The sequence below is a fragment of the Dermacentor andersoni genome, chromosome 7, assembly GCF_023375885.2.
Source record: "Dermacentor andersoni chromosome 7, qqDerAnde1_hic_scaffold, whole genome shotgun sequence".
Classification (NCBI taxonomy): Eukaryota; Metazoa; Arthropoda; class Arachnida; order Ixodida; family Ixodidae; genus Dermacentor; species Dermacentor andersoni.
This window is the reverse complement of record NC_092820.1, coordinates 139,698,827-139,723,969: the sequence shown is the minus strand read 5'-3', so window position 1 is coordinate 139,723,969 and position 25,143 is coordinate 139,698,827. Positions and strand designations below refer to the sequence as shown.

The 25,143-nt window shown below is 44.2% G+C and overlaps 1 protein-coding gene and 1 long non-coding RNA gene across 2 annotated transcripts in view; one reads left to right on the top strand and one right to left on the bottom strand.

The window, feature by feature from the left end:
• The window catches only part of LOC129385587 (uncharacterized), a 274,694-nt gene that overhangs the window by 36,353 nt on the left and 213,198 nt on the right, over nucleotides 1–25,143 (top strand). The window lies entirely within an intron of this gene.
• LOC129385589 (uncharacterized) lies at nucleotides 9,055–23,857 on the bottom strand. Its single transcript, XR_011895555.1, has 4 exons — nucleotides 23,746–23,857; nucleotides 16,892–17,080; nucleotides 12,573–12,752; nucleotides 9,055–9,257 (listed from the first exon to the last, which is right to left on the bottom strand). It is a non-coding gene; the product is annotated as an uncharacterized lncRNA (long non-coding RNA).

Sequence of the window (25,143 nt, the reverse complement as noted above, 5' to 3'; positions counted from 1 at the left end):
AGGTTTTCCAATAGCTAGCAAGGCTGCGAGCACAGCTAGACTAGTTATGGCTGCTTGGGCTGCTTGATAAACAAATCGCTTTAGTTCAGCATTTCTCCTTTCATGGACGACGCATATTGTGAGGTATTTGCTATTCTTGAGTTTCTTTTTTTTCCATTGTTTCTTTATTTGGGCCATTTACAACGTGATGGAGATCATCTAGTGTCTGAAAATAAGGTGAGAAGCGGTGCTGTAGCCGCACAGGGCGGTAGGCAGTCGTACGTTACGTTTATGAGAACATTAGTTACCTGCAGATGTTATGACGTGCAGACAAACACGGTACGTTGCCATTAACGACCCATACAATATTATCAAGCATAACTTACAACATAAATAATACAATTATATTATAAAGCCAAGCCTCAGCTACTTATCATCCTTTACTACAGATGGCGGTAGTTGTCTGATCGGTCTGATTGGTGTGATCGGCCGACGAGTCCAGCGTTTCCAGCGCGCCACAGGGAGCTGCCGCTGAAGTCGGATATGTCATGCCAGAGACACGAAGGTCGCTGAAATTTCGCCCTGCGCTTTAAACGCAGGGTAAAATATTGCCGCAGCGCTAACGGACAAATTTGGGGCGAGCGAGCCCTTCTTTGTTTGTCGAAGGCTCAAAAGCAACACGCTCGCTTAAGTGAACCGGAACAGCATGCTCCTGGTCAGCAAAGCTGGCGCGCTTTGGACCACGTTCCAGCTGTTACGGCGTACTGTAGGACATGTCCTATTCCCGCGACAGCAAAACTACACTGTCGAGCTTCCAATTTTCGTCGCCGTACCGTAACTGCGCAACGGGTGCATCGCGTCGGCGTTAAGCCGGACTTTACCACATCTTTAGCTTTGTCGCCCCAGTGCGCTCTTCTTCGAGCGGAGGCGGAACGCAGCGAGGCCCTGTGGCTGTAGACAACCAGATAGAGAAAACCGGTTGGAATCAGAGAATACTTCGCTATAAAAGAACATCGCTGGTGAGCAGCAGCGTTGTCACAGGGCGCGAAGAAGCGAGCAAAGTATACTCTGTGGCAGCCAAAGGGCCCTGCACGTCAGCTAGCTAGCTAGCTAGCTAGCTGGCTAGCTTACATGCAGGACCTTTTCGCTTATACACCGCCATGAAATATAAGCCAGGAAAGCAGAAAGGATGGGCGCTGGTTCTCCACATTCTTCACTACACGTCACCACCGCCGGGTTATAAAGGCGCAGTTTCTTTTTTTCAATTGCGGTATGAAAAATAAATTTTTGCGAGCTCTTTGAGAGGGAGTGACGTGTATTTTAAGAGCAAGATTTTGCACAGATGCTACTGCTTGTCTAGATTACCTGAAACTGGGCTTTTTACACGGTCAAAAGTTTTATTGCAGTTGGCCTTTAAACTTTAACAGCGTTCATGTTAATGGGTAGCCGTGTTGTCCAGGAGAAATTTACATCGATCTTTATTTCTCTGGCTTATTGCAAAATGCAGAAGGACTACTGGCATCCAATAGTTTCGAAAGACATATACCGCCTGTGTCAAAACGTAAAATGTATGTCCTACGAAGCTCAACTTCTTAAATATTTTTTGACGAAGAAAATTTTGGGACTCCTTGCTCAATAATGGCGTTCATTTTCGTAAAATTTTCGATCAAGGCATGTATTGAAGTGTTAAGCATGTGTCACAGATTTAGTTAGTTTCCTTATTTTTCATGCTCTAACGTAGAAAACGATGGAAGTCGTTTATTAAAATGAATGCTGTTGACGTTGCGGTTCCTTCTGATCGGTTTTGCAGGATTGCAGTAATTCTAGCCATGTGTATACGATCGACCGTAGACGAACATGCTTCTCGCTTTTATTGCCTAGAAAACTCACACTGCTATAACGCACCTGCTTTAACGTCCACATTCTTCTGACGTCTCGTTTTATTCGCAGGTGTTTATGAGCAATGCCTCCATTGTCCAAGCTCTTCACCTCACCACTTCGTGCAATAACAATACTGAATGTGGACGTTGGTTTCTAAGATACACTTGTGCATATAGACGCACCTTTATAAAGTATTTTTTTTTTTTGCGTAAGGAAAGGGCGTGAAGACTTAGGAGAGCTGCGCCTACAAGATACAGCTAGAAAAATTTTCCGTAGAAGAAATTATGTGGAGTCTCGTCCGCATCTAAGTGCGTCGCTAAAGGCATCCCAATATTAGCAGCGAGGCCCAGCAAAGGAAACTGTCGTCGCGCAACAGAACTCTCGGCGACCCGATTCCGGTCAAGGAGGCCTCCTCGAGTGCACCTAAAACTGCATGAGTTACAAATATTTGATTAGAATAACCTCTTAAGGCTACGATGGGCTTTTGGATGCTGGGTGATAAAATATGGGTGGGGTTTCGGAACATGAATCACAGATAGCAATAGATGTAGGGTGATTTGAAATGCCAACGTAGATCACCTCTTCGTATACTCACAAGGCGGCGCTGGTGGACGAGTGGGGGAAAGCTGAGCTGTCTGCGCCGCCGTCGTCTGCTGCATTCGAGGTTGGTGATCGCGTCTTGCTTGGCGATCAACTTGTCTCCGCCGTGCGAGCAAATATACGAGATTGAATCGAAGCGTAGCTATTTCGAACTATTCGCAGATTGAATAGGCGGCGCTCTTCTTTAGGTCCCATTTTTTGTGTGTGAAATCAAATGCGAACGGCGGAAGCTTCCGAGAAGCCACTCCCACGAATGTCGCCTAAGATAAAGAAAAGGAAACTTATATAAACCTCTCTTGGACATAGGAAGACATGCTGTAATACTTAATATCTTAATATCCTTAATTCAGAATGAGTAATAATTCCCAATAGCTTGGCACCATCGCCGTGTAGTTCACCAGTATGTAAGCTCGCAGAAGCCTATTTTGCAGTAAAGCATAGTGACTGCGATAATATTCTAACGCAAGTATTCTATGCTCTTTATATTCCGTTTCTCCTATACTCAGGGCACCAAACCGACACTGTTGCGGGTTCGACTAGGTTTCCGGCTTAAGTATTTTCTGTCCCGGTCAGCTTCAGCTCTGGAGCGAATGTAGAACTGTTTGAACCGGTGCGCAACTTTCCCAACGGGTTTATTCTGATTCAAATTGGGAGTTTGAGCGTTCCCGCAGTTTCCCCTCCAAAAGCGATCGTACTTTTGAAGAAACTCACAATTTCATTTGGTTATTGCATTATTGCACAAAAAATCAATCTTAAAATTCCAACATTGAGATACAATTCACCCTTGCAAAGAGCCATGCAAGATTTTGAAAATTTTGGGGGCTTCGTGGTCCATTGTATGGCTATAAAATTTGTTACTACTTTCATCCTATGTTAAATGTTCTGCTTCATAGCCTAAAGTTGCCCACGCTTGTTATGAAGTACACCATGAAAGGAAGTAAAATGCCTAATCAAGCACCTGATTGGCAATTTCTATGAGAGAAATAAAGAAGGTACTTACTTTGCAGAGTATATGTCGTATCCTCTCACAAAAGTGAGCAGTCATAACTGTACACACTTCTACGTTTTCTTGGTGAACCCCTAAATTTACAGCTGGAACATTAGGATCAGCAAATAAATAACGTAGTTGACGCGCATGAAAATTATATTTTAATAGAGGAGCCTAGCGGCATGTTAACTATGAAAACACGAAGCAAATAATTTTGGCTCAAAATTATCTTCCACTTACTAATAGTTGCTAAAGTACTCACATTTGTTATCGTTTCGTCCACAATAATTTCGTTTTTGTTCGTTATTTTCAACATTTCACACACATCCACACACACACATATATATATATATATATATATATATGCGATAATTGCGCAAGACTTGGTCAACATTCTGTGACATTGTTGGCGGGGTGGGTGAATATCTTGAAAAACGTACTAATTTTTGAGCATTCCTAACAGAAAGTGTTCGATCCTGGCTTTCCGCATAGCGCGCGCACTCACTGCCTCAGAGAACATAAACAGCATCACTAGAAGGGCGTTGAGAGAGCTTACAATTACACAAACTCGTGGTATACGGCTTAATACTGTTCAGAAGAAAGCACTTGTTACCACTTACTCTTCTGTTAATAACCCTCAACAACAAACTGTGTCCTCATCTCGCCTTCACCTTGAAAGATCGCCCAGGCTCCGTCATCCGAAGTGCATAACTTTACTTTAACTAATAAGGGCAATTTTCCATCCCTATAGTGCTTTACCTTACTTCCCTTCTATTACCTTTGACCCTTACCTTCTGCTAGAATGCATGTGTGGTTCGCTGTCATTCTAGACTTTCTACTTAAGCAGTCAGTTTTCTTGCCACTAGAGAAAAAAGATCTAGCCATATACTGTGACACTTCCACACAATAGGCGTAATGCAATTCATTTTGCAGACTGGCTTTGGATCATCTGCGATGGTCTTTCAGCCTGCGCTACTCAGGGAATTGACAGTCAACTAGCATGTCTCATGTGGCCGGGTTAACTAGTCGTCGATTGCAAAACATCTTACAAAAATGTCTAAAGTTCTGCCGATTCTTTTATAAAACAGGGATGATATATGCACCAATGAATAAACAGAGTTGACATTATAGCCAGATAATCAACGTTGCGCACGCATCAGAACAGAGAGAAAACCGCATACTTGCACGGCTTAACAGTGACGATAAAGACGTAATACACACTTAATGTACCTCGCGGCCAGTTTGGTGCAGAGCTAACAGCATTAAACGAACAAATAACAATGCTACCTCCCATTCAACTCAATATGTCTCTCACTCAGGAACATTATTAAAGCGACAGCTTTAGACGGCTCATTGGACGAAAAATCCGATGTCCGACGTTACGCCTTCCGGCGTTATGGCACCGACAATTCCGAGGGAGTCAAACCCACGACCTTTGGTGTTAATTAAGACAAAATCAATAAAGGCGCTCGAAACCACGACCAAACACGGAGATATGGACGAACCGGTCACATCTCCAAGTTGGATTGCAACTGACATTGTGATGGTCAAAACTTGAACCCACAACCTTCGGTTTAAGGCGAAGGTAAATAAGGTGCAGTTAATTAAGATAGAGCCAATTAGGGCACTCAATCCTACCCCTTTTGTTGCGAGTCGAACGCTCGACCGTTGGTGTTAATTAAGGCGAAGTTGACTACGACGATTGAGGTAATTACGGCACTGGAACCCAGGACTCTCGTTGGGAGACTTCAACTTCTACCATGGCAAGAAAATTGCGACAGAACATTGACGGACGGGTTCCAAAGTTCAACAAACATCGTCTACAGACTATTATCAAGGGACGTAGTGAATTGGCAAATTAATCACTCATGGTACAACACATGCGTCAACGTGCGATCGTGGCGAAAATATCAACAATGCATGCTGTGCTTGGCAGTAACGAAGATGGAACCCGCAGATCCCAGAGAGATGTGTGGGTGTCGCTATGTGTGAGGCGCGCAACGTCACGACAACCGTGCAGTGGTCGCAGCCATCTACGTTAAGGACGCTGTACAAGAAACGATCGTGGATCTGGATGGTCAATTCGACAACGGCGAAATTTGTGCATTGTGATTGTAGGTGGGTTTCTTTGTCGTCTGCGGTTATTTCGCACCCAATTTGTCAGAAAAAGCAACCAGCAACTTCATCGTCCAGAACATGCCACCTGACATGTGCAACCGCCAATGATTACGGTCGGTGATTTCAACCACAACGCCCAGACAAATGCAGTAAAGCGCATGGAAACCGTTCTATGTCGTAACCTTGCCACGCCAAAGGAAGTCGCGTCAACGATTCGAGGAACATCCATCAACATGGCACTCGGCAAAGAAAATTGCAAAAAAAAGAAAAGATAGCAACTAGACTGATCACAAAGCCATTGCAATGTACGTGTATCCAGAACTAGCACTGCGGCAACTAAGTGAAGGAGTGTGGTCAGAAGATTTGTCTATGTCTGGCGATAAACTGTGAGGTTTATGTGACATGCACTCTGTTAAAATACAACACATTCATTCAGTGAACCTGCGTAGCTCTCCTGATGGACTTCATACACTTACAACGTTCATTCCAACAGCCCACAAATCACGCACAAGTGGCAATTTCAAGGCCACCGAAAAGGAGAACGTAAAGGGAACTAGTAAAGAGAGAAAAGGTAATAGGAATGAACAACGCACTTGAATGAGAATGCCTCGTGAGCGTGCAGGCTTTCGCCTTCATCCTCTTTGTGTATGCTAAAGCGACTCTCAATTTATTTGCTTTTTCTCTGTTCGTTCGGTAATCTTCAAACTACCAACACAACCTTTTAGAGATAAACACCGGCGCGAAACCTTACTGTGAGCTAGATGCATAAAATTTCGTGCGCAACGATAACCACGCTTCATTCATATTGTACCACACCCCGCTACAATGTCTTTACGCTTTGGCAGTACACCACTCTGGAGGTACCTACTATAGAGAATTCAAGCATAGACGTCTACGAGACGTTAGCTTGATAACTTTGGTCTCAGCCGCTACAGCAAGGGAATGAAACATTTCGAACGATAGAACATTGTCCTTGTGACTAGTGAAACTATTGGCACAGCAACTCGAATGGCGTTGGCTTACTAGAAGCACGTCATTAGGAGTAATGATCCTGTGCAGAACTTTCGGGATTGTTTCAAGGGCACGCGGAACAAAGCATTTCCAGTTGCCAAACAATGAAACATTGGTGTCTGCCACTCAAAAGAAGCAGAAAGAACGGCCACGATAGCGAAGTGACTTTGCCTGGAGCATCTTTCCTATTTGCTTCGTCTTTGTTATCCACAAATCACATAACACACCGGAAGAGCTCATACGCTCTCTTCTCTTCGGGTCGACCTATCAAGATAAAAACAAGATTATATATTCGAAGATGCGTTGTGGGCTGCAAAGTCAAGTATTGCGTCATTTTTCAAACAGTGCAGGTGAGGTGCCATCGGCGTACGAAGAATAAAACTAAATGGTACATAACACGCAGCAAAAGACGAGATGCTACTTTCTACGATGTGCAGTTTATTCAAACGAAGGTTGTATGGGCTCACAAGTGGCGTTGTTGCGGTCACACAAAAATCCTGTTCCTCCAAGGGCACAGCAGGTGCGATAAAGGGCGGCTTGATGAGACAACAGCTGCGTCGGCGCCGGAGGTTGAGTCATTAGCAAGGATTCCACGTGCACAGACGTGTGCTCACGCCACGCACGCAACCAATCCGAGCTGTTTCGCTTCTTCCGGGGAGGGAAAGGGCAGGAAAGGGTTTTCACGCGCACTACGCCGGCTTCGTTTCCGTTCGAGTAAAACTCTTGCTTGGGGTAGTTGGTTCATGCTTGAATGAACCAACTAGCCCGGGGGCGCCGGTCCTGTCGTTTGTGCTCTTCTGTCTTGGTCTATTGCGCCTTGCTCTTTACACTTACCGTTCGGTTCAGTCTAGAAAAACTGTTGGGACGGTCCCGCGGTGTGCGTTCCCCCGAGAAATGGGCAGCGTTCGATGAGCGCCGACGAGAACTCAGTCGTGAAAGGGCGCGCCGCCGGTACGCCGATCCAGCCGTTAGAGTCGCCCGAACCTAGCCAATCCTATAGCAACGAGAAGCTACCAAGATGAGAGAGCGGGAGGCCGAAGCGCTCCGGCGCCGTTACCTGTGGGTTGCTTAACCATGACGAAGGTCAGGTGCACGAAGGACAAGCTTCGCTTACCGCCATTTGCAGCCCGTAAATCAAGTAGCACGTGAATGAAAGGTAGTAAGTTAATCTGCCGGTACTTCGTCCTGACGGCTTCAAATAGCTTTGAGACTTTGCAAGTGGATGATTTCCGGCGAAACGTTGCCTTACAAAGGCGGCGTTTTGAAATTACTATCCATGTGCGAAAAAAAGAATCTTGCTGCTTTTCTATATCTTGCGCACTGTCGTTTACAGTTAAGTCAACACCAATGATACTTCCAGGTCTCACGTAAATTGAACATTTTACGTAGTCTGATACGAAGAAAACGTTACGCCCAATTAGAAAGCCCATTTTATTGATAGGTGCCTGCTAAATACACGTCAGCATTGAGCATGCGTACATTCAATCACTACAATTTACGCACCCTTTGATTTCATGATATACTTGGGTACCAACGAGTCCTAATAGTTAGCAGAACGTATTTGTGAGAACAAGTCCAAGATATGAATGATTGTGCAGCATGGCTAGAGTCAGCAGCAATATAATAGTCAAGCCAGCGACGACAATAACGCATTATTATCGTTGCAATGTCACTGCAAAATCTCACTTTCCTTAGTGTCAGCGCATGTGGGCCGGGGCGCCCACAAAACAGAGCCGGCGCTGTTGCATGAAGCCGGCATAGAAGTTGGTGGTTTGCCATGCTATGGAAAATATGCTGTTATGATGAAATGCCGAACGCTGGTGATGGAACACGTAATGCAGATAACCAGTGAGACATCTATCGCAAGTTTCAAATGTAGCCTCACTATGAATTAAACATGTCCTGCCTTACATCACAAAGGCCGCCTCCACATACTTCCCGACACATCACCTCACTTTTTATCTCACCGTCAAGGTTATAGCAGATGATGGTGAGGGGCGCCTTCATGAGGATAATATGTCTGATAATACCTGGCCATCACGAAAGAAAGTGCTTCCATCTTTTTCATTCTCATGTTTGTTTTTTTTTGTCGCAGTCTGCGTATGGTGTAGGAAAAATTCCATGGAGCCTTTATCGCCCTTACGAAGTAACAGCGCTGACTGTAGGCACCGTACAAATTGCACAACGCAAAACCAGTGCACCTCTGCACCTAAAGAGAGCTGAAACTCTAGGTACCAGCAGTCGCGACGGCACAGCATAGGTGGTGTCATGTCTAGACAGTGCACGCCAGCCATTCGTACATTTGACTGAGCGAATAGGTTTTCATTGGCGATACACGTGACTGATCCCAAGGCAGCCCACCGTGTACTGCTTATACTTACTTTCAGTGACTTGAAAGGGTCTTACCGCGAATCCTTTCCGGCTTTTTGTATAGCAACCATTACCATTAGTTGATGCGTTGCAAAGAAGCTAAAAAAGCGTGTTCAAAATTTCTATGTTTGAAAGGTATGTTCTTGTTACGGTGAGCAGAAAAACAATATTTCGTGCAACTCATTATGTCGCAGAAGCGCATCAAGGCAGTCACTTTATATGGGCAGTTATGCGGGTTGTTTTTATCCATGATTATTCCTCTTCCAGATGGCCTCGTACACCATACGACAAAACTTATTTCCGTTTAAAGCTGGAACAAACAAAAAGACAAGAACCGTAAATATAAACACAAGAAAAAAAATATAACCGTTGTAGCATCCTGCGAATAATTTATAATCTCGCACACAAACCAATGGAATTGAAACTACCGCTTTTTCTCATTTCTTGACCGACATGTTTAATCATATTTTTAAATGCTACCATCATTGCAATATGCACTGGGGAATTTCAACAGACCCCCTTTTAATTCCTTGACAAGTAAGCTACGTGTTATAGTTGCATGAATTATACTTTACTGACTGACCACATATTTTTATTCAAGGTAGCTAAAGCAGTGTGTTAAAATGGCTTTGATTCACATCGTCCCTGGTGTTTGGATGATGCTTTAGTGAGACTTGTACATCAGTATGAATGCTGTCTATAATAAATATTGATCACTTATTTCACTATTACGAAATTAAAAAAAAAATGTTTGTTTTACTTCTTTTATTTATTGTGCTTGCTGGTGAACTGCAGTTTCTATTTCACGAAGGCACTATAGATGTGAGTTGATGCCACGTAGAACTGAAGACATTGCATAGGTTTCGCGAAACACTTGAAGGAGGCTTTTCCACTCTATTGCGTTGCCCTACAGAATATAGCCACCCATCAATTCCTTGTACTGGATATTATAGGGTATGCTATCACCAGCGGCAATAGATTAAAAGAAAAATATATGTTAGCAAGTATTCCGGCCCCAAGTCGTGCGTCCCTGCATGATGTGCAATTGTAAAGGCAACGTCGGACATCCTAAGCTTCCTAAATGGGATGTGTGAAGACTTTGGCACATATACAGCCGCCAAAGAGATGTTACCAGTGCTCTGTACTAAGAGAAAAAAAACTCTCTCTTCCTGAATGAGGCTTCAGTTGAAACAGGATAGGGGTGAAAACGCAATATTTAGGTGAAAGAGTGGAGAGTGACTTGATTCACTTGACATTCAAAATTTGAGTGCGTGCAATCATAATGAGAGGAAATATACTACGATATAATAACAATTTGAGGTGGGCTTTCATAATTGATGTGGAAGATATGCGAGCACTCATTGGAGCGTCTGAAGGTTAACATCGTGCATTTGAAGCTGTTCTAATTTATGGCGGGCATGCTTCGCGTAGTTTTGTTTTATTTTTGAACCTTTTTGCTGGTCGAGATCTCACAATGCGACTGAAATTAAGGCATTCTCAGTATATTTCGCTTATTTTGTACCATTGTTTTCTGTTCTTCGAGAGAAGCTCATTCTAACAACCTAACTACGTGTTTTACTTGAACCGTTTTTCACCTGTTTATTTTTTCGACATATGCCCGCATGCCCTCAAAAGAGGGCTATAAATTTTATTTCGTGCTCTGCGAACACGTTAAGGCGTTCTGTTTCACGATAGCATGTCCGTCGTCAGACCAAAGCGAGATTCGTCAGTCAACGTCGTTGGCTTTCTGCGCCGCTTAGCGTGGCAGTTTTAATAGTTCGTGCCATCGCAAGCGAATCAGTAGGTGGCATGTAATAATTGCTGATGCATGTTGAAGCTGCACTCCGTAGGCGATGAGGCGTCACAGGCTTGTCTGACGCGACAGACAAAACGTGTGCGGATATGGCGTCGTCACCTCAGCAGAAGGCCTACGCCGCCTACACCAAGCTACACGCGTTCAAGCCACCGCTGCGCTGAGACTACCCAACCGGTCACTGCCCGCAGTCGTTAGTGGCATGATGCAGTACTTCGCTTCACCGCTCCCAGATGGCGGCGCCATCCCTGTCAAGAAAGAGTATATTTTACGCGTTCCTGCAGATGTTACATTCCTTACAGGAAGGTCGTGGTGGACCCTGATATGATACAATTTCGTGTTAAAATGCGAAAACGTAATCTCAGACATTTCTGTGGTCAAATTTGCAATACTTTTCCCTAAACAACCACTTTCCATTATATAAAGTTATAGTTACAAACTAACTCACCACTAAAAAATTATACAATGTTTACTCACCAGTAATAGGGATTCGAGTTGGGCTACTTGCTACGACATGGTATGCTTACTGCGCTACTGTTGCACAAAGGACAAACTAATATGTGTCACGTGTGTCAGTGTTCTTTATGTTGTACTTTGTTTTACCGTATACTGAAGTAACAAAATGTTAAAACCTCCTATCTACTGTGATTTGTCGCAGAAACCACTGCTCTCTCACGGTGAGTGTGTGGGATGTCTTGTCTGCCGAAGGACGAATCCCAACATAAAAACGTAACGATTCTCTATTCGACTAACGATGGCAGCGGACGGGCATACCAACGCTACGTTCGTCCCAGTAGCGGAAGGTAGAAAGCGGTCTTTCTCAGCCAGGCAGCCTGTTTTTATAGACACCGTTGGTGACGCATACCTCGGGTGACATGGCGGTGGCGCTATGTTTTATCGACCATGCAGTCCAGCGTGCAGCTGTGTTATGCTGGGCCAGATGATAAGACGGAAGGTGCCCAGAAATATGCGAGGAGTGTGTCGCCACTAGTGCGATTGTGTTAGCCTGAGACTTGTCTCTATTTCACGCGTCTGAACTGAACTGCCAGCCCTTGAAGCAATTTTTGATGAGGCTTAGAACCTTCAAGGGCTTTAGCAGGCCTGCATCCTCACTAGGTGCTCTTCTCTGAAGGTTGCTTGTTTATTTGTAGTGCCAAAATAGTGCAAGTGATAATTTCTATTGTTCTGTAAAGTAAGCTTATCCTTGTAGAATTGTAATAAGGCTATATTATGTTCACTGCGGGGTGACGGCCTCGCTATTTGAACTTCAATTACGATTCTCCTACACCAGCTGCACAACTCTAGGCCTCATTTGTTCATATCAGTTTTGCGACTTTGCCAATCATGTTTTCTATCTTTGAGACCCGTTTGACAACTGTAGTACAGCAATGGTTAACTTTCCTACGCCTTACATGATTTTCCTTACCCCATTTATATGGCTTAAGTTGGAGAACAATGTCACCTTCTCCCGTTCTCTCTACACAATGATGTCTTCCGGTCTCGGAATGTTAGACCTATCATTTTTCATTCCATCACTTGCTGCATGACACTTTAATTGTTGTCCAAGCTTTGCGCACATATGTGCCCCACGGTTGCGGCCCATATGAGGCATACTTAACAAGAAATTTGACTGCATGTTCCTCTACAACAATTGAGGTAAGACGGCCAAGAAGAATTGGTAATTATTATCACATCCACTTCAACTCATTTACCTTGCAAATGAACTTCAATAATTGCGGATGAAAGGACGCGTTCGCTAGTGTACCGATGATGAGAGCATACGCTTGCGCTAAGGAAAAATTGCATACTTACTGCTGCATGTAGTCATGCACGCCTCGCACGTTGGAAAAAGGTTCATACTTCCTCCACAATAGCCGAACCTAAATCGACGGCAGATGTTCCTGTAGTAATCGAAGGCCCAGAACTGCTGACGGCCTTCGCATAGTTGAGAATTCGGATGCACGTGACAACGTGGTCGTTGTTTCTCGCTCGCTGCAAACAAGCAATAATGGTTCAAATTTCTAGAGCACAATTCGAAACCATTGATACATGAAATGATCCACGCAGGAACATAGGCTGAAGAGAAAGTCGCCAATTTACTTTCAACAACAGGCCTACATAAGTAAAGTCATGGGAGGCTTGAGTTGCACAATTTCAACACGTGCTCTAAAAGTAAAAAAAAAAAGATGTGTAAAGGTTACAAAAAAAGTTCATTTTCACACACATTATTATTTTGAAGGAACACACATTAATATTTTGAAGGACAATTAACTGCCGATATTTACTTGCCATATGGAAGAAGACTTCTCGATTTCAACATATTCACGAAAATGGGCTCCTTTTACTTTCCATAGGTGCGGTAATGAATTAACGCCCAGTGGAATTTTAAAAATACGGCCCCATTTTCAACAATGAATAACTACGGAAGGAACAGACTGCATCTTTTAACATTTCATGTCTATAATCAGGTACCTACCAAAACGACCACATTTAGCCAACCGTCCTCATTCCAGATCGACCTACTTGTCCTTCATTTATGCTTCTTTCGCTCGTGTAATTTTTTTCTCAGCTATTCGATGTCCTTGATCAATACATGGCTGTAATAGGAGAAGTGCTGAAGATAGCAAGTACTTCTGTGTGCGCAACGTATTTATTTTTTGTAATACTTTAGTACTTCCTTCTGGAAGCTTATTTTTACGTGTTTGTTTGCAAAATGATGTTGGACATAACACTGTTGCGCAGAGCTACAAAGGCACAGGACTTCAGCGAGAAAACAACACACGTCAGCTGCTGCGTGTTGTTTTCTCGTTCAAGTCCTGCCCCTTCGTCGCTCTTCGGAATAGCTTTAAGTTCTGGAAGCATTCACAAAACACATAAATCAAAGGGATGCGCCCGGGTCCTTCTCAATGCGTCCTTAGACAGTTCAATTCGCCCCCATTCAAATGTCACCGCCTCGGTTGGGATCTTAGTCCGTGACATTTTGCTTAGCAGCGCCGCACCGTAGCCAGTAAGCTACCACTACGGCTCAATTAGGTTTTCACAGGTGCTTTAGGTTGCAATTTTTATAGCAGTTAAGCGCTAGTAAAACGAAGACAAGCAAGAAGCTTAGTGCCCCTCAACTCTGTGAAGAAGGATGACCAGCAAAGCTGCGTATATGGGCCCCTACTGACGAATTTCACCTCCGCCACAGGTCGGCCGGCATTGCACTACCCTCGGGATCGCTCCACGTGTGGAGAGTGCTTAATGCCTGCTTCACCTCCGCTCCGGGTCAGCCCGGCATTGCACTAACTTTGGGATAGGCGTACGTATGGGGAGTGCTTAACGGCTGCATCAGCTCCACCGCGAGTCGGTGCGGTATTGCACCATATTCGGGATCGGCCTACGTATGGGAACTGCTTAGCGCCTGCGTCACATCCGTCGCGGGTCGGCCAGGCATTGTACTATCCTCGCGATTTTGAGTCTACACAAGGACACGATCCTGGGGGAACTAGTCAGTAACAGCTTAGCTGCAACAGGGGTGTAGTATAACCTGAGCACAGTTGCCATTAGAACACTGGCATGAGCTGTAAACGTACAGCGGTTCTCTTGTGCGTATCAGTTGTGCAGTACTTACGGGGCACTTTTAGCAGCGAAGCTGCTTATGGCTAGACTCTGGCGGATCTTCTCCTTGGACATAGACCAACTATTTTTCATGAGTGTACCGATCCCTAAGATAATTCAACACAGGGCCGATCCGTGGCGGAGCACGGAGGAGCAGGGCCGACCCGCGGAGGAGGTGAAGCTGGTCTTAAGCACTCCCATTAGTGGGCCGATCCCGAAGATGTTGCAATGCCTGGCAGACCTGCGGCGGAGGTGAAGCAGGCGTTAAGCATTCGCCATACGTGGGCCTATCCCGTAGGTAGTGCAATGTAGGCAAGACCCAAGGTGGAGGTGAAGCAGCCGTTAAGCACTACCCATACGTTGGCTGATCCGTAAAATTGTGCAATACCGAGCCGACACGTGGGGGAAGTGCACTTCGCCAGTGAGCACCGCACATTCACAGCTTCGCTTGTCATCCTTCTTCACAGAACGGAAAGGCAGTAAATTATTTTAGGTAAACATGGGGCGAAGTAGTATGCACCTTCGGTGATCATCGATCAACATAGTGTAGATTACCGTATATTGGATTACTATTTGGCCTTGTGTAAGTTATGTGCCCGTGTATGTAATTTCGGAAATGCATGGTCAAACTACAGGCTGGCTATTTCGAATACTCTGTTGTTACAGGCTAGTCTAATACAATATTACCATTACAAGAAACAATATCATACTGACGGTAAGTGTATTAGATATTACATGCCGTTGTTCAAGTTATATTTGTTTACGTCTATGCATACGTCCCCGTGAGCATGCCAATTACGTGCAGCAGTGGTGCGCTAATAGTAGTAGAACTGGTAATATCTGCTACGTATCATATACCACGCAATGCTTGACGTTTAGAGAATGTTGCTCAGGAGCTCGTTAGGTGATGCTTTGTACGCCTTTGTTTTAATTTGCAGTGCTTGCAAATTGCAGACCCTTATGCTAAGTGTGCAGGAATGCTTGCTCGAAATGCTTTTCTCAAAGTTGACAGTGCTTCTGAAGAGTGTCAAGACGGTTTCAGTTATACCTACCAAAATTGTTACGACATGCGGAGCAGTCGCTTTAGAAATTTTGCCGAAATCTCTCTACGAGGTCCCGCGTACGGCGCAATGTGGTATTGCATGGACTGGTGGGGATGGGCTTATAAAAACCATGTTAAATCCCATTATCAAGCTCCACAAACACGCAATTGGAATCATGTCTCATTCTAAGTATTACGGTCACACTGCCCCATTATTCCACCAATATCAAATATTATCATTGGACTAGTAGCGTCAGCAGAGCATTACATTATTTGTTTATAGGGCTTTTAGATTCAACCACTCCTTCAATTCACACATATTTTACTCATCATGACGTCATACAAGATGTGTAACTGAAGGCCATTTTATACTCGCACCATGTAGCAATGTATATGGAGAGTGTATGCTGCAGGTAACACGCATTAGAACCTGGAACAAACTTCCAGTGGGAATTATTATTACCTCAAGATTTCCTAATGCCCTGAGACCATATTTTCTTTCTGTGTTAAAGACGGAGAAATCATGAAGTCCATAATATATCTGTACGAAGGAAAAAACAATTGCGTCTTACAAACTAATAGCTTCTAAACGAAACCTAATTCAAAAATTAGGTTTTGTCAACCTGTTCAGTACTGATCGATAATTGTTTCGCGTTCTTTGTCGACTTACCTTTTGTTGACTTGTGAGTTTACAATCAACAACCATGTATATACAATTATTATTGCTCTTTCTTTGTTCTTTGCTGTGCTAGGATTTCCTTTGTATTTATTTATCAGACTTTCACCTAGCCTTCGGCTACAGGTCCCAAAAGTGCTTGTTACTGTGTACAATAATAAGGAAATAAACATTTCATTTCATTTCAAATGTGACCGCCGATGTTTCGTTCGTGACCTTTAGAGAAATCTTGCTAATAAATGGGGGTAGCTGTGTACGGAAGTATGGTAGCGTCAACTCAAACATCGACATTGAACTTCGCCACCTGATGTTGCAGTATTGTCGTAACAAACTGAGCTGCTACAACAAAGTCACAATTATTGCATTCCAGGCACTTGCTGCCTTGCTGCATCTATTTTACCTTACGCCACGCGACTATAGTCGTCAGGATCAGGAAGGTTGTTTTTGATTATGAGAAGGACCATAAGCATCTATCTCTGTGCACCAATGGCAAATATGAATTCTGCTTACCCTCGGTTCAATAATTGTGACCAATACACGTCCCTCCTTCAATTTTAAAAGCCACATTGCGTTTAAATTGGTTTACCTGCAGCCGGCGAGCAATTACCCTTGAACTATATTAAAAAATTGATCATTTAGGATGAGCAGTGTCCTCTTTTTCAAAAATATTACTCGCATCGCTAATCTGCAGGATGGAACGCAAGCAATGAAGCAGTGTAAGGATAATTAGTCTAGGGATGCTTCCTGAATTCATAGGTAGGACAGAAAGAACTTCTGGCTGCATGCAGTTAAATGGAATATACATATACTTACGCAGGCACGTGTTATGACACTGCCTCGCTGTGGCAAAACGGTTAGTGTTTTCCAGACAACCACCCGAGACGAACGGCTTACAACTTCTTGAATTAACATCAAAATAATAAGCCAATTTCACAGGTTGGCAGATTCCATGATCCGGTGGCTGGATACATCGTCTGAATTGCTTCCGTTTTCCGGCGGACGCTGAAAAAGTTTCACAAGCTGTGCATGCGAATGTGCGTTTTTTTACATATCAAGAGAAATGGTCAATTATGTTGGGCTGTGAAATAGTTTGATGATCATATGGCTCTTAGGTGCAATGATCGGAGTAGTTTTTAAGTACAGTAAGCCATTAGGAGAGCAAATATTGTTACATTTGAAAACTTTAAAACTTCCCATCAAATGTAGTGAACACCGCAACAAACCTGAGAAAGCTTGATTAGAGGTCTGTGCTCCCGAAGCTTGGTTGCGTTTTACAGACAGTGGACAAAATGCAGATGCTTGCATAAAAATATGTGCACAGGGATACGAATTGTCTTCACAAGATAGAAACAAGTGAACCCCATTTACCAGCACACACACACTTCCTTATATATATATATATATATATATATATACTAGGCATACTCCTTATATGGAAATGCGACAATAAATATAAAGGCATGCAGTAATGATAACGTTCTTTTCTAAAGCTCGCGCCCAACTTATGAAGCAGAAAGCGCAAATTATATAAGATTATGTGCCAACCACACTCAGTGCCAAGTTTTGTTATAAACCCTCTGCTACCTGAAACATGCATCCGTTGGAAAAAAAAATTTCCTTCCCAGGTCAGTAATATGTATCTAATTAGAAGTGCGTTAGAATGAAACCCTGTGATTGAAATTACACCGAGGGTTCAAAAAGTTCATGTGATATCAGCATTGTAGATAATATAGAAAGTGTGGTGAAGAGCATGCTTCTTATGCACGTGTACTTGTCCCGAATAATCAATTTTGTAGCCGCCAAAACTAAGAAGCAGCAACAAAACCAGAGGAAAACAAAGACTACATGAAACATTGTTTGACCTGTTCGAGCAGGACGTATTGCCACCTTAATAATAAACCTCAGACTTTTTTACACCTTGTCGGCAATGATGTTAACATGATTGTACAAAGATAAGTGTTCTGCAAAAATTACTGCCGAACTCATTTAACGACGAACGCCGACGGCAAGGCAATTAGCAGTTGAGCAAAGTAGCTGGCCACTGTAATTCTGCAATCACGTTTATTTAAGGTATGTAGTGTTCATTGTTAGTCTTTGGTTGAATCGGCTATATGAGACATACTCCTGTATCGTCCCACTTTGCTATAGCACCCACTTCCCAAGGTCACACACGAGCATGACGGCGTGACGACGACTGTATCACCGGGATGCTGTGACAAAGATGGAGTTACTAAGAAGGGATGATGTATATGGAACGACAAACGAAGTAAGAGCACGGTGGCATGACGACATTGATATGACCGTGCAACAACGATGACAACACGATGATGATGGCACGAGAAGAAAGAGAAGACAACCATGGCATGATAACGACGATAAGATTGCAACCGAATAACGAAGCGGGATTTACAACAATGGCATGACCTCGATGGCACGATGAATATGGTATGACAACGAATGCATGATAGGAATTACCTGAACACGAAGCAATGACTACGATGGAATGACAACTGTGGTATAATCCCGATAGATTGATTACAGCCTAATTACGATATAATGACGACGAAAATTGACACCGATAAATCAACGAAGATGACATGACGACGACCCCATGACGATGGTAGGATGTCAAAGTCAGAGTGACAAGGAATAAATAAACAACGACGGTATCACTAAGAAGAAGGACAATGAATGCATGAGGAGGACTGCTTAACGAACCCACAGTGGCGCCAATGCATGAAAACAGTCTGGAGACAATACGGTGACGACAGGTGCATGACGATAATGGCGTGACGACGCTTGTATCACGAAGCCTGTATGACCATGATGGTATGACGACCTGGATGACAAAGCTGGAGAGACGTCGATGGCACGACCACTACTCGGACATGACGACGATGGAATCGAGACAGATGCATGGTAGCGACGGTGTGATGATGACGCAGTGACAACAGTGGAAAGAAAACGGCGAGTAATCACGATCGAGTGACTAACGTTGACGTCGACGAAACCATGATGGCCGTATGACGACGACGACATAGAGAAAATGAGATGGCGGTGGGGAGGTGACTAAAATTGCTAAGCGAGAGCGCAATAACGACGGCATCGCGACAACGTGTGACGAAACTGTCTGACGCCGATGACGCGATGACAATTGCTTCACAACTGTGGGATCACGAAGTTCGAAGGACAACGACGTAACGACCACGGCGGTATCACGGCGACGTCATTACAACAAATGGATGACAAATTTAAAACGACGATGACGTGAAAACGGTATGAGCATAATGGGCGATTACAAGTATATGACCACAATGACGTGATAACCACTGTATCACGAAGCTTGTTGACGATCATAGAGTGAATGCGACAGCAAGATGGAGTTGACTGATGTAGTTTAAGTAACGATGATCGAATGACGACGATGTCCTCACAACGAGTCCTTGTAGTTGAACCTACTAAAAAAGTGAGGCCACTAGGTTGGCGTAGAATGCGTGACCACAATGGAATGACGTTGGCATAATCACGATTCATTGACGATAGCATAATTTGGATGAAATGACGAAGAAAGCACATCGATGGATCGATGAAGGCGGTTTGATTATGAAGGCATAACAACAATGGTATGACGATGACTGCGTCACGACCACCCACGACTAGAGTAGGATGTCGAAGTTAGAGATTCGAAGATGGAACAATAACGACGGCATCCCAATGACGGTGTGGGAAGAAATGCATGGTTACAACTGTATGACGAAGATGGCACGACAACGGTATCAGCACGATGGGATGACGGCGAGTGTAATATGGCAATGGCCTGACGACCGCTGCATCCCCAACCCTGTATGACGACAGTAATGACGAGTGTCCAATGACAAAGTGAAGATAGATCGATTGCGCGAAGGGTATTGCACAATGGCGATGATATGACAACAGATGCGTAATAGCAACCGTTTGAATACGAAGCAATGACGCCAATGGAATGACATTGGCAGCATATTCGCGACTGAAGATTCACGTTGATGGAACGACGTATGTGGTATGACGATGATGGCATGTGGAAAATAAGATGAGGTTGCTTAATTCGTGATGATGGTAAAACAACAGCGTGACGATGGCAGCATGACCACAAGGTGTGACGATGGCATGACCAGAGAAGGATCATAATGTTAGCATCACCACATTGGAAAGGCTGGGACGTTATCACGATGAGGGTATGAGAAGAAGTGCACGGCAACTCTGTAAGGACAACACATCAACGACAAGGCATGAGGACGGTATGACGACAATGAGGTGACGACCGTATAATGACAGTGGTGTGACGACGGCTCTAACATAAACGAGTATGACTACGATGGCGCAACGACGATTATGGTGATGCCAGCGACGATGACATCTCCATCATGAGCACATACCTTGTATTTCAAAATATTCGGAAACTGGGGCCACTGGGTAAGCATAGAAGGCCTGACTGTGACGGAATGGCGACGGTACAATCACCAAGCTGGAGCGAAGACGACGGAACGATGGCATCACGAATGTGAGCCCATCTCTAGAGACCCAAGCTGGCACTTGAGTCACTGTGTTGGCGTAAGCGCATAGATAGATAGATAGATAGATAGATAGATAGATAGATAGATAGATAGATAGATAGATAGATAGATAGATAGATAGATAGATAGATAGATAGATAGATAGATAGATAGATAGATAGATAGATAGATAGATAGATAGATAGATAGATAGATAGATAGATAGATAGATAGATAGATAGATAGATAGATAGATAGATAGATAGATAGATAGATAGATAGATAGATAGATAGATAGATCGAAAGCACCTGAAGTGGGCAAGAATTATGTTTGCAATAAAACAGACCAAGATTTTGGTCTACATAAAACGCTAGCATTGCAAACGAGGTGGTTTTAAGCGATAGGTTTCCATCAGACGTCACCTTATCGCCCTGTCTGAAGAAAACGGCTTTCGTTTTATTAGTGTGTGGCAGTAATGAGTTACATAAGTACAAATTCTGCAGCGACTAAAGCATTCGTTGCGAATTCTTAGCCATCTTGGCCATGTTAGTCGTATAAGTCGTATCAGAAATCAAGTAGCGTGGTATGCATAAATAGTAGAGTTGTTAGGATGGATAGTTGGGCGTGTTCGTTAAGCATGATCTGAAGTGAAGGCGCTAAAACGACGGAGAACAAAGAAGAAACACGCACACACACAGGGCGCCCTGGGTGTGTGTTTCTTCCTTGTCGTCCATCGTTTTAGCGCCTTCACTTCAGATCATAATGGAGTTGGTGTCGGCATCCAGCCCTCTCTTTTTTACCTTGGCCCATTATTTTCCGCACTTTGCAGTAGCAAGAAACCTATGAAAACAATATTTTTTTATGTGTCTTTTGGCGCAACGTACCGCAACGACGCTTCTCGACACACTCTTTTCTTCTTTGCGGCACTGCTAACCATACACAAAATCGCAAAAAGTCCACGGGAACTAAAAGAACGGAAGCACTCAGCGAGGTTGGCCACGCCGACCGACTCACTAGCGTGGCTAAGTCCGTACCGACGACCGCACCACCGCAGGTTTGTAACATGGCGGGGTGAAGGAGGTCTATAACCTTCTTGAAACCATATTTTGAAGACATATTTTCTTGGCTCTGTTACTTCACGCCCAACATACTCAGGCATCAAAGAGCCCCACGAAGGATTCGTGTGCCGCCGCAGCTAGATTTAGTAGGCCGCCATCCTGTTTGCCAGAAAAAAGAAAACGTGTACAAATGCATTTAATTATTTGATTGAGGAGATTTCTCAGAGCACTTATTGACAGGGCCTTGGCCCAATATTGGCGCAATGGCAGTTTGCATTCGGAAGACTAATATGACAGCAATACCTCCGCAACTGCAGAAAAATTAAGAACGACAGCCACTACTCACCTTGCTGCCTCTACCACTACTTCTACTAAGATGACTACCTCTGCTTTTTATATTGACCTGGAATCACTTGGATGTATCATCCTTCAGAGAGTGTTCTAAGAGTCCCAGGGCCCGTGGTTTGCTGTTTTCAGAAATTTCTTATGCCTATTTCGCCTGCAGGATGTGAATTATCTACAGAATACCGGCCAATGCCCCACATGAAAGAAGGAGCCCATTTCTTAGGAACCTCCGAATGACCTGAGAATCATGCCCGTTCTTGAATTGGCGAAGACGACTGTGAGTAACCGCAACCTCTGGGCTTGCTCCAATTATTCCTTTGCCATCTAAATATGTGCGTTAAAAAAAGGAACCACTCTCACACAAATAAAAGATGTTCTTGGTGTTTTAAAACTTGCTGTAAACGCTAAAAGTGGTTTACGGCATATGAAAATTTCAAAAAATAAGTATCAGCAAGGTAGTGTAGTGGAATTGATGACATTGTTCATTAGGGTCTTGTTAATCGAGTGTGCGGGCACTTTGTTTCTTCAGTAAAAAGTAAAGCCAGTTCCAGGAAATGAAAACTGAAGCAGCGAATCTGGTGGTCGTTTTCTCAAGTTTGAACTCGTGCTTAGCGCGTTTTTCACGAAAGCCTTTCGTCTCGTTGTCGTTTCGCTAGATTCGAGCTTCGGTTCCGGATTGCGGACACTCTTGGATTGCTCAAGGTTGTGATCAAACCACCGTCCGTCACACGCCTTGCAGCTTTTACCACACTCAGGGTCGAGCAATTTTCTCCTGAACCATCCAGCAGCACCGTCCGTGGGAGGAATCGCTGCGCCGACCTCTCTGCTGGGCGTCTTACTCTCCATGCTGGGGCTTAGCTTGCCTCTGCTGGCGCTCGGCTTGGGTTGCCTTCCCTTGAATGAGAGGGTCGGCTTGCCTCCACCGGCGCTTGGCTTGCGCTTCCCGTTCTCGATCCTCGGCGGAAGCGGCTTCCCTACACTGGCGCTTTGGTTGCGCTTCTCGGTCTCAAAGCTCGGGCTTGGCGCAACGTTGGCGCTGCCGCTCTTGTGCGAGCTCCCTCGTTTGTTGTGGGCTACTTCTTCAACTGTATATTATCATCGTTGTGTGTGTGTCCTTGGTCTTCATCACGCGCGTGGACGCGTCGTACATATTCTGACGGTAACAAATGACCTAAAGAAGAGGAAGAGAATGGCAAGCATAAGGATAGAGTAGTAGTTGGTCAGGTGCTCCGGAACCTGCCCGCCTTCATGATACCGGACAACGGACAGTGAAGGCTCGAATTAGAACAGCTCCGCTGTTAAGATAGAGCTGGCGGCATGAGAGCTGCATTGAGGGATCCACAACAGCGTATGTGTGCAAGTGGTACAAATGTGCCCCAAGCCGGCACTCAAGACGTTCCTATAAGGCTACGGAGGTACATCTTCGGTACTCACGAAGACAGTGTAGGCACACGCCAAGCAATGAATGCGCACGTGATGAAGGCAGCAATAACTTCGACAATAAGCACGACATCAAGGAACGTTGCATGTGCTTGGCACCTCACAGTGGGTGGAATTACCGCTATAGGGCTAGGAAATTCTAACCCGTAGGACATTAGCCTCTTAGGTGGTGGCAAACGTAACCTCCTGCGCACAGTCTCTAATAAAAAAAAATACCATTTGTCTAAAGCCAGGTCCGCTTCAACGTTGCTTTGCTGACCACAGGCTAACAGTGAAAACGTTCATACGCACCTGTAGAATTTTTTACTTCGCGATGAGCAAGTTTTTCATGACGCACCGTGTTGGTCGACAGTAATGTTGACTTTCCCATCGACGGAACATCCACTAACTTTTTCCTGGCTTTGGTGGCTGGAAAAGAACGAAACGCAAATGAAGATGAGGACTGCATAAATGTCTGTATCTGTAATTGGGGGAAATCGTGAAGAAAAAACGCGTAGGAACATACACACGATAGAAAAGAGAACTTATGTTAGGGATCTGATGGAAAACACTGCACTAACGCACAGAAGGTTATTAGTTATAGCACCTTATGTAAGGTGCTCAAAAAGAAAAAATAATGTATAAATCATTTCTCAAAATACAAGTACCGCGCTTCCTTTCTAAGCAAAAATGATACCGGTTGAAGTGACGAAATTTTGAATAATAAGGACAATGTGCGCCAGATAGGCTGGTCAATGTTTCCTTGGGTGAAACTACTTTCAATACATGTTTAAGCCTCGTGCAAGTACATCGTGTCAGGCCGTTCTATAGGCACGTGGTAGGGACAATTAAAACAAAATATGTTAAGGTAGAGTTTGGGGCAGTGGGTAGCCAGGAAAGCTTTACGCTTTGTTGTGTTGTCACAGACAAGCCAGATGGCCCACAGAAGCTCCAATTTAGCTATGCCAAAAGCATGTGACTGGTCCCGCTGCAGCGTTGCATATACCTTTATGGAGACTTCTGTCCTAACGCTCCGTATTTCTTTCTTTCTTACTTGCGCTGCCTTAGCATGCGTTGTCCTGTTTGTTCCCCGTTTAGCATTAAAACAAGATGTACATAAGAGAAATTAGCGGTAATGGCGTTACACATAGGAGTGAATCGCAATTTGGAAAAATGTATTGCGCAGGAAGCCGTAGAATGCTTTGTATGGTGTTTTGTTGAAGTAAACATACGCCAGCCCGAGCGGGGAATCTCCTTTCGAAACGCAATATATATTTGATTCGTATTCATTCCCCAGGTTTGCGCCTCCCTATGGCTGAGACTGGACGCTCGCCTTTTTCGTCTACCTCTTACCTGTCCTGACTTATCCACTGGTCTCTACTAAAAACAACATGTTACCTTCTTATTGATGAATTCGTTCAGCTTTTCTCAAATTTATGTTATGTATTGTGCAACTTTGTGCACTGTCATTCTGGGGCAATCTTCAAGATTGGGTTATGGCTTGTGTGTTATGTCGTACGTCACAGAGTGTACGTATACATTTTTCTAGGTCCCGTGGATTGGCGTAAGTTTCAAGCTCTATTTGGTATAGGGATGGGTTGAGAAACATCAAATTGCATTCTGTTTATTGCGGCGAAGCTCTCGGTCCTCGTTCTCAGCTACACGTACTTCACCGTCAGTTCAGCGGAGTTTCGCGAATGCGAACCGAAT